A 10,365-nucleotide genomic window follows, 5' to 3' on the forward strand; every position below is an offset into this window, starting at 1 on the left:
AGTACTCGCTACCTCTCTGTTCACCTCCTGTAAGAGCAGGTGATGCTTCATCTATTGAACCTTATGTTGCTGCTCATGCTGTGACCATGAAGCGTCATTCTGCTGTTCCTGTCCTGGCTAAAAGGTGTGTGTTCTCCATGATGCAGGCAGAGATGCTCTCATCCAAACAGAACAGCTCCTGTTAAGATGCATGAGATCTTCCCTTTCCTCAACATCCAAATAAAGCCTGGGCCAAGAGTATGACATTGAAACTGGTGGAAATACAAACTTACTACGCTGAGGTAACAGCAGGATAAAGCAAACTCAAAGACTGAGATTGGCTCGGTGTCTTCTACACAGCTCGGTGTATTGTATTCTAGAGTATATTGGCAGTATTTTAGCAGTTCACCTGCAGCCGCTCTTGGGAAGCAAAGTCACAGCACAGCCACTAAACTGCCCCACATGACTACGCTTGAAAATAGCGGATTGTCACCCTGCCTAAATAGGCTATGGCTCTTTGTGTAGCAACAGAGCCGAAGGGCCCCTGATCTTTAACAGGGGAACATTAGTTTTGATAGCAATATTAAATATATCAGACTATGAGATTTTGAGCAGAACTTGGCCCTGAATTGCTTTGAAAATCACAGGGAACCACATGCAATTGCCTGCTCCATTTTACTTCGAGGAGGAAGGATTGCAGTAGTCATTGGTTCTGGGAAGACATGGATGGGACATCTCAAAAATTGTGAAAACACACAGGTAGTTCCCACTTTGTGACTAATGACTTATATAGGAGTTTTGGAAATAACTTACACAAACAGAATCACTGCAAGGGGACTGGAACCCTTGATTGGTTGATGAGGGTAGTTGATGAGCCAGTCCCTGAATGCATATTGTAATTAATTTTGGGAGGCAGCTGTTTAAAATTGCAACCACACAGCTCGTATTTGACTATATGCTTAAGAAAAGCATGAAAAAACATTATATGCTCAATGAAAACATAGCAGAATATTCAATTTCTGAAGTCAAACAAAATAAATCTAAAAAATTCACCCCAAACTGCAATATTGAAATAAAGAAACACTGGAAAGAGTTATTTGCCTTTCAAAGTTTTGGCTTTAAAGTTTTTCCTAATCTTTTTGGGGCTGAGCATTCAGCACCTAAACTCTTGTAAGATCCATAAAAAACAGCTCACTTTCTCCTAAAGTCTCTAAGTCATTGGAAAATTGACTTAAACAGCAACCAGTAAAATGAATAGCTACTTAGTGAGCTGAAGCGGAAGGGTCCAAACAGCAGCAGCTCTGCTGTTCAGACCCTTCCACTTCAGGTCACTAAGTAGCTATTTTATTTACACAGTCCTGGAAGCCCCATGGCTTCTCCTTGATTTATTTTCTATTCCCATCTTGGCTCAGGTCTTATCGTCCCTGCCCTTCAGGTAGCTGTAGGATGCTCATCAGCCCTTGCAGGTCATTTGTTGTAACTACCTTGGTAACTCTTCAGTTTAGACCTTCTCTGGTTTCTCGCTATCCCTCTTGAACTGTATGTGCGTGGTGCAAAACTGGGCACAGCATTTCCCATTTTTTATGCACTGCAGACATGCCCCATCTCCTTTATTAAAAATAAAGGGGCTCCAATGAGCCAAGTCCCTTTCATACCATGAGATGCAATTATTGAACCCTCATCCTCTTCCTCGTCCCTGCTTTAAAGTATTAGATTAGAGCATCATGTCCAGTTATTTAAGCATATTAAGAGATGGAGATCTGCTAGAAGTGCTTGGTTGACAGGACTAAACCTCTGCACTCGCTGCAGAGTATGGTGCAGCGGAGTGCATTCTTCCTGGCTCCTTCAGAACAAAGTGACCTTCAGTAGCAAAATCCTTTCTCTGAAAACAAAACCATTCATTTGGAATGTTAATTAATCTGCAGCTAGCAGAGTTGGTTTTAATTTGTGTTCATGACAACACATATTTGAGGAGAAGCAGTTGAAAAGGGGTCCATACTTACTGTGGAATTTTTCCCATTTTGTTTCACATGCCTTGGTTTTACTGGAGTTTTTGAACTGCCAGTTTTTGGACTGACCTGACTGAACTGCATGAAAAGGTAGCTGAAAAGCAAAGTACAGAGAAATAGATCAAAATATAATTTCCCTTCATGTGACATTTATTGCTTTAGTGCTACAGAAGCTTGCTCACTCCACACTGCAGCTGGTGGGGAGGCAGTAGCCGTGAGCCTGGGCACACGGCGTCGAGGTGGGCGATGCTGCGTCCCACCAAGGTGGGCAACGCTCCCTCGCTCAGAACCCGCCTGTGTGAAACGGGCTCCTCCGTACCATACGCAGGGAAGCCTGAGGCTCGAGGCCAGCACCCAAAGTGGTCTTTAACACCCAGCCCCCCCGGCCCAGCAGTGCCCAAGGGGCTGGAGGAGCGCAGGGGCAGAGCTGGCAGCTCCTGCGGCGGGGATGCAGCTGGGGCACCTCGGGGGCACTGGGAAGGGTCCCGGAGGCTTGGAGATGGGCTTCAGCTCAGCTCCTGCTTAGGGCACCCTTTGTTTGCCCTTCTTTTTGCCACCAAAAAATACCTGCTGAGGCTGGTGATTCGGCCCCGAAAGTCGAACATTATGACAGCTGCCAACTCTAACACTGAGTCTTGTCTAATGCGCCAGGTTTGATTTTCTTTGACTGCTGCTGCAGTGAGTAAGCAAAAGCGGAGCTCCTGACCCCGAGGAAGACCAGCAGCGTGAGTCAGGATTCGGCTAAGCAAGTTCCCTGCTGTTAGGTAGTTGCTGTTCTGTAAACTCAGCTTCCTCTCCTGCTGGGACAGAAAAAGAGGCAAATTAAGCAAAGTGTACAGTTCTGCTGCTGTAGATAATGTGCGTTTTCAGCATTTCTCATCCTTCCCAAAGAGATTTTTCTCCTCTCTAATTCCTGGTGTCCTAACGAAGACAGGTAGAGAAAGATATTCAATGGGCAGCACTGCTCCCGACCGGGTATGGCTTATTGAGCAACCTGAGCGAGCTCAGCCACTGTTTAGTTTTGTTGATTAGGCCAGGGACTGCCATAGTTTTCTATCTCAGACAGCAGTGACCACCCGACCAGGCTTTAGCAAATAAAATACCACAAATACATTCTGAAAAATGTGAACATAATACTCATGAAGGACTATTAATGTGCGCAGAAACTATGCAGGCTGCAAATACACCTTCGTCCCTACCTACAACATTCCTCTTACTTTAGTCCTAATGGAGACAGCCAGTTATGGTTTTATGATATAGATTACGGGTGAGTGCCTGTTGCTGTTTGTGCCAATCAGAGTTTTGCTGTTAGCTTCAGCAAGGTCTGAGTTTCTCTTTTTTGTACCTAAAAAGAGGGAAGCTATACAAGTTATACTCTACCAAATAATTTCATTATAAATATACACAAAGGTCACTCATTTCAAACTGGTGCATATCTTTTTTGAACTTGACACACTATATCTGAAAACATGTACCACAGATGTGAAAAAAAAAAAAAAATCTTCTTAGGACACTGTGCAACAACTAGGATTATTTCTTACTGGATTTTTTTAACATTTTAAACCCTCTGAAATGAAAAGACTCCATCTCAGAGGCATAGGAGTCCTCATTTGCTAGCAGTGGAAGAACAATAGTAACCAAAATCTTCAGTGAGAAAACTTCAGCTCAGCTAGACAGTTCAAGAGGAGTGTGGAAAACTTCCTGTGTGGAAAATAAATTTTGGACATGTAACATTTGGACAATATTTAAGTTAGACATTTTCAGTAAGACTGGAGTCTGAGCTCATGGAAGGCCATGCATGCTACGCTCATTTTACATACCTTTTTCTTCCACAGGGGACAAAACAAGGTGGAGAAATTCAAAGGGGGATTTTGGGGGTTCCTGCAACCCACAAGGAGGTCTAAAGGACTGAGTCACAAAATGTTGAATTGTTTTGTCATTCTTATTGTGGCAGACCAGAAGGAGCAAATCTGTGAGTTACTGTCTGATGCAACATTATTTTAAAACTGGAGGAAACAAGAGGTGGCATTTCCCCCTCACAGGCCGAACAGTTACGTTAAAGTGGGAACCATCTGAACGCGGCAGCAGTGTATCTGATGTGTCCTACTTTGATGCCATTTCAGTTGCAAAAAAAGGAAATGCAGGGAGCTGACACCTGCGCGTCTGGAGTCTGAGTTACATGAAGGGCTCAGTGCTACGAACAGTTCATTCCTTCCAGCTCCGTACTGAGTTTGATTTATCTTCAAATATTTTCCATTAGACAGTATCTTTCTACTTATTGTTAGAATAGGTATGGTATTTCCTGTATGGGATCATCAAGTTTTACCCCTCTTCGCCTACAGCCTCCAGCTAGACGGACAGAAAGATGGACGTCGGGGGTGAGAGTTCCCCCTGCCTCATCTTGATATGAACTGTCCTGCATCCAGTGCTAACAACTCTGTGAGATAGCCCCCAGGGGAAGAGTAGCACTATGACTTTCCTGAAGCTATTCACCCCTTACTTGTTTGACCTTTCCAATGCAGATGTCTCCCCTACAGTATCTCTCCCCAACCCACCAGTAATGCTTATGCTTTCAGGAGAAGTGGCCGCAGGTTGCTATTTCTAAGAACACCACACTTGCAAATTCCTAGAACGCTTTTGCTCTGTGTAAGTAAGCTGGGAACGTTGTTTTGCTAGACAGAGTATGTGAATGACAACCCGGTGCCCATCTACTCAAGTCCTCTGGAATGTGAATAGATTTCCAGCACGGGGCTGAATACTTCTGTTTGTTAACTTAGTGGAAACCACTTGGCATAGGAACATGTTCGAATCATGATGCAGGCGTTTGAAATTAATACAAAGCACTCCTGCTGGCTGGGGATCCAGCTGCTGAAAGGACCTGTGAAACCAAACTCGTTTTTTTCAGGTTTGTTCACTAGAAAAGGTTCTAGAAAGTCAGTGCTGCAGATTTTTCATTTCTGCTCTGTCAAAACTGATCCTGAAAGTTATCTGTCCCAATGTACCAAAATATTTCTAGCCCAGACAAGTTATGCAATGCTGAGCCTCAAAATGCAGGAGATATCTAATTAATCAAAATAATTTCTCAACATTTTTGCCATGTTACATTGTGTCAAGTATCCACAATTTCCTGGAATTTCAAGAGATGAATATGCAGAAAGCTGCTATGTTTCCTCTCTCTCCAAACCTAAGCGGCTTCACTGAGACCCTGTTGCAGGCAGAACCTGTCTGTGTAAACAGCCACTGAAGTGCAGGCATGGCAAGAGCTTTCATGTTCAGCTTCCTTCAGGTTCACAGTAACCTGTGGTTTTGTGCTTGGCTGGCATAGGGACACAAAAAAGGACAAATAGTAACCTTCCTAATTTAGGTTTTGTGAACTATTAATTTTTATAATGCTAAAATTCAGCCCCATGTAAAATCTATTTTAATGTATTACCTTCCTTTGTTAAGAGCATACACTTTAAAGCAGGACTACTCCCAGCTCCCTTAATGCTCTCAGCTCCCATTCTCAGTTTAACCCAACTTTAGCTGCCACAACAGCTACTGGAGCTGATGACTGACCATGACGCTTCTAGTTCTCGGAGTTTCAGAGTGCAGTCTTGAAAATGTATTGAGAGTTGAAGCTTGGAGGAGAAAGTATGATGATGCTGGAGCAGCACGAGGGTAAAATCTAGTAGTTCATGAACTGCCAGACAAAGTGAATCCATTTTCTCCCCTAAAGGAAAAGGATTTAATTTTGCATCAACATACTTACAGCTGATCAGCGATCTTCAAGGTTTCCCAAGATCTGAAGTTTTGCTTTAAATTTCAAACAAAAGTGCATGTAATTCCATAAATTTTTAGGTAATCAATAGGATTTTATGTGAGCATCAGTATTATAAATTATGATCTCCCAGAAAGCTTTTTTTTTAATAAAATTCAACTACAAAGAAGTGTTACAGATGGATTTTTATTTTTTCAACTAGGTCTAAAAATAACTTCATACACAAGTGATTTGATTTTATTATAATTTGAAAAGGAAAGAGAAGCCCAGTGTAGGAATGGCATTCTGGCGGGGCTGGCCAGATGAGAAATTAAGGTTACAGAACTAGAAGTAAGAAAATTATCTGCTCCTTTCTTTTTCTCACTGTCTTACTCTCTGGCTGCATGAGACTAGGGAATTGGAATAAAATGAGAAACCTGTCAATCTGCAGGGTGTCCTATACTTGACATTGGTTGAGACTGAAGAAGGTTATCTGCAGTGCTGAACGAGCCAAGTGGGATAATGAAGGGTATGAACATCTAGGCATTTTATATCCTGCTTTTCTCCACAAATGGGTTTCAGGACAACTTTGGGGAGAGCCCAGGCTTGTCTTCATGGCCAAGCATGTCAGAAGGTACTGCAGTGGCTTATAGGCATTTTTTTTCTAAGCAGCTACATAAACAAACAAGGCAAGAAATCGTCTTGGGGGGAATGGGGTGGAAGTCCCAAGTCCCTCTGCCACCGGTGTCAGCTGTGGGTTTGGACAACCTCTGTGGCTAAAAGGGGCTCAGCTGAGCAACCTCTGTGCTGCTGCTCCTCTTCTTTGGACATGTTCTCCCCCATCTCCCTAGCAGTCTTTCATAAATAACTACAGAAGGCAAACTAAGACGAGTATGTGCTTCTGCAGCCTCAGCTCAGTCTGGTGTTATACATCATTCTCTTCTTGCTCATGTGCTGAACTCTCAGTGTAAGCAGTAGGTTCTTTTTATATGTAGAAAGTAATGTATTAGCTGAGTGGCAGTTCATCTGGCACGTGTTTTACTATCTTTCTTTGTCCAGTTTTGTGTAATTTAATTTTAGGAGGCAGCAACTTCCACCTTCAAAAGAACATCTCGGCAATGTTTCCTCCAATTCCCATTTGTTAGAGGTTTTTATTGAAGAAAAGGTTCCTGCTTGTTGTGCACCACTTGCCCAGTACAAGCTTCCTTCATTGCCTCTAAAAATGTCAGATTGACTCCAGGGGAGCTGACACAGCATCCAGCGTGTCAGGCTGTACCCAGCCATGGTAACTCTGTCCCCTTTGCCATAAATTCTGAAGTATTGAGAACTTCATTAGAGCTCCAGTAAACACAGCCATGAGCCACCAGGAAAACGGAGGTGAACAATACAATACAGATAATATTTTTTTAATTGGTAACCCAGGAGAAGCCTCATTGCTCCTGGTGGGTGTAACAAGGTACAATTCAAGCTTAACATGAGAACGAAGTGGCTTTTGCTTACAGATTGCTAAAGCAGTGGGAGCTGCCAAAGAGGCTTAACGTCCCTGGTGGGAAGGGCCTGCCCGGGAAGGGGACGTTGGGCAAACCTGGGTGGTGGCAGCTGCCTGTATGGGACAAGGAATGGAAACTGGAGGGGAGCGGTGGGGAAGGGGCCAAGGGCTGCGGGTGAGTGGGGATGCCTTTGAGGGACCAGGGCAAGACACGCTTTGGGGTGCCTTGGGGGATGGGACAATCACTGGGTCTGTCAGCAAAGAAACCATCTCCGGAGGTTTGAGTCCTGCTGGGTTTGGGACAATCTTTAAATAAACAAGATTACAGCAGAAAATAAAAGAAATCCTTGTTTGCGTCATTGTCTTCCCAGTGGAAACAACATGTAGGACACTGAAGTTTGGCTACTTACTCAAGCTGCAAAAAGTCTGGGTACTAAAGAACAGCGGAGGGAAAGGGGATATTCATAGATGGCAAATTCTTTAGAAATGGGGTGTGAAGCAGAAATAATTGGTGAAACTACAGGAGAGGAAGGGGGATTTTTTCCATTAACTGTTAACCATAAAGTAAAATTGAAAATTATCCCTGTATCTTTTGTACATAGAGGAGGGCTGGGACCAAGCTAGTGGCAGAGGATATTCCGGTTAGGCAATTTTCAAACCAGGGATACAATTACTGTGGAAACATTTGTAAATCTGTATCAAGAAATAGTGTTCATAAGATAATGAGTTCAGCCTTCAATCAGAGCATATTCATTTCCAAAATTAAATATGTGGTCTGTCACAGTGAGAGTCGAGCTGGCACCGTCATCACGGAGAACGATGGGGCTTTTGGAAATAACTTTCTCATATGCCTGTGGGTCTAGGTCCTGAGGATGCACACCTTGAGACAGCTCCGTCTGCTGTGCCGGGCATTGCGGAGGAGGCAGCAGCGGGGTCTGAGCTCTGCCAGACCTGGATGGGTTTCCCCATGCAGCAGCAAAGCACAGCAGAGCTGCAGTGCAGCACGGAGAAGGCTGAGCCACCCAGGGAGAGAGCAAGCATGGGGAATAACCAACTGCAAGTAACCTGGCTGACTTACACTCAGCGTGCCTGGCACCCATCTCATTTTTGCCCTGTGTAGAGCATTTTTGCCCATACTGTGGTGAGTTAAAATACTGCCATCCTGATGTGCTGGATGTGCTGAGCGTGCTGGGGGGGGTGAGATGCTGCAAGCCGGGCTGGGACTGCTAGTGCTTCCCAGAAAGGTGGTAGCTGACAGCAGGCAGCAGTGCCAAGTGTTTTTTCTCAGCCTTCAATAAAACTGTGAGATTCCTTTTACAGCTGTGCAGTCCTGGAGAAGTTGGAGGCTTGCATGGATTTACACGATGGCAGAGTTTGTCCCTGGGCGTATTGGAGGGGGAACTGTTAGCATTCTTGTACAAAGAATATGACCAGAGACAGCTGGCAACCTATTTCTGGTACTCACCACTTCAGTTTCTCAGATGACACCTGAGACCATCTACCAGCATTTAATTCTCATTAGTACATTCTCGACGATTTTTGTAGTTTGCATGATGTGCGAATTCTGCGCCTCTTTTCCTTTGCTACACATTAGGAAAAAAATCATCATAGAAGACACCCATCCAACTGTTTTCTCCAGCCATGTAATTCCCATTGCTGTGTGCTTTGGTTTGCACGCAGCCATCGCTGCCTTTAAATAGACAGTGTAAAGATTACTCCACCCTCCCCTTCCTTTGTTTCTCTGCTCTAAACATAAAGAAGTGAGGAATGAGCCAAAAACCTGTCTCTTATGCCACAGTATATAAAGGATTTGTGGCAGAAGTCAATAAACTAAAAAATCTTGAATGCTATGATTTAAAGTAAAGTAGTATAATAAGGGATGTCTGGAGTTCACCAATATATGATCCAGGGGAAAAAATAGGAGGGAGGTGGCTCATGCTGTCTGCTTTAGGCTATGTCAGGCTTCAAACTGAGGTGCAATTCAGTCTGCTTCAGGCAGGTACCTCCAGGGCATGCCTGAAGTGAGGCAGACCCCCTTTCTGGAGAACAGCCCTGCTTTGGAGAAAAGGATGGAGACAGCAGTCTCTGCCAGCAGTCTGAGGAGGAGGAGGAGGAGGGGAGGAGAGACTGGGCTAATGGATGGTATCCCCGGTGGTTTCTATCTGCAGTGAGATGGAGGAAGGCAGCTCGTCCTGGCGATGAAAGGTCACGTAACCGTGCTGGGGAGGAAGAAATGGAAAGTCCGCCAGATCGAGGGGGAGGATAATGTTCAGGCGGGTAGTGAACAACTGTGAGCTGGACGGAGGCAGCTATCTAAAAAGGGCCTGAATATATAACCAGTGCGTGAAGGCTATCTGGCTTTCAGAAATGATCAGTTTTTTTGTCTCCAGCTTCTGCTGCTCTTTGTGAGGACTGCGCTTCCTCTGCTTCTGCTTCTTCCATTTTATAGGCTTTCCCTAAATTCAGCTTTAATCTTGGAAAAGAGAGAGGAAGAATTCATTTCAATTCAAACATGAGCTTGTGAGCGAAAGAGGACTTGTGCAATTCTGTTAAATCTCCAGATCTAGCTAGAGTTTTCCATTTTTCAGCAGTTTCCTATACTGAGCCTGCCTTGAGGCTGAAGTCCTCTCATCTTGAGAACAAAGATGGGAACAAATGGGATGGTATCACACATTCAGCCTACCTTGGAGAGGGACCCCTGGTAGCATGACCCTTCATAACGTAAAGATAGATGTTTCTATCAAACAGTACAGTGAGTTTCTTCTTAGATTTTGGTGAATATTTTTGGCCTCTGACTAAAAAGAAGGAAGGAGATGAGTTTTTCCTACAGCAGAGAAGCAGTAAGGAAATAATCTCCATTCTGGCTGGTATAAAAATGGATTTAAAAACATAAAAAGTCATTCTGGTACATGGCAAGAAGAAAAGCAAGCTGAGCTCGTGTCTATCAAGTTTTCCTCCTACTTCCATCCTCCAAGGTCAACCATCACTGCAAAGGAGACCCGGCCTACGCTGCAGGAGTGGTAGATGTTTTTAGACCTTTCCTGGCAAGTACGTGCCCTTTGCAGCAGCTTTGGGCATCCCAGAGCCGCCCAGCTCTGCTGCAGCACCAAACAGGGCTGACGGCCGAGGACTTCAGAGCTCTGTGCAGG

This window comes from Harpia harpyja, chromosome 17 (genome assembly GCF_026419915.1).
Source record: "Harpia harpyja isolate bHarHar1 chromosome 17, bHarHar1 primary haplotype, whole genome shotgun sequence".
NCBI lineage: Eukaryota > Metazoa > Chordata > Aves > Accipitriformes > Accipitridae > Harpia > Harpia harpyja.